Source organism: Colobus angolensis, unplaced genomic scaffold, assembly GCF_000951035.1.
Source record: "Colobus angolensis palliatus isolate OR3802 unplaced genomic scaffold, Cang.pa_1.0 Scaffold260, whole genome shotgun sequence".
Taxonomy (NCBI): Eukaryota; Metazoa; Chordata; class Mammalia; order Primates; family Cercopithecidae; genus Colobus; species Colobus angolensis.
Genome location: NW_012115822.1, coordinates 101,082 through 101,379, shown reverse-complemented (window position 1 = coordinate 101,379; position 298 = coordinate 101,082). Strand labels below are relative to the sequence as shown.

At 51.0% G+C, this 298-nt stretch overlaps 1 protein-coding gene across 2 annotated transcripts in view; it reads left to right on the top strand.

The window, feature by feature from the left end:
- AIFM3 (apoptosis-inducing factor, mitochondrion-associated, 3) overlaps positions 1-298 on the top strand; it is a 20,619-nt gene that overhangs the window by 11,505 nt on the left and 8,816 nt on the right. The window lies entirely within an intron of this gene.

The window sequence follows — 298 nt, the reverse complement described above, 5'->3', positions numbered from 1 at the left end:
AAAAAGAAAAAGAAAAAGGAGGCGGGGCACAGTGGCTCACACCTGTAATCCCAGCACTTTGGGAGGCTGCGGTGGGCAGATCACTTGAGGTCAGGAGTTTGAGACCAGCCTGGCCAACATGGCAAAACCCTGTCTCTACCAAAAAATACAAAAATTAGCCTGGTGTGGTGGTGTGCACTTGTAATCCCAGCTACTGGGGAGGCTGAGATGGGAGTATTGATTGAACCCAGGAGGCAGAGGCTGCAGTGAACTGAGATTGCATGACTACACTACAGCCTGGGTGACACAGTAAGACCCT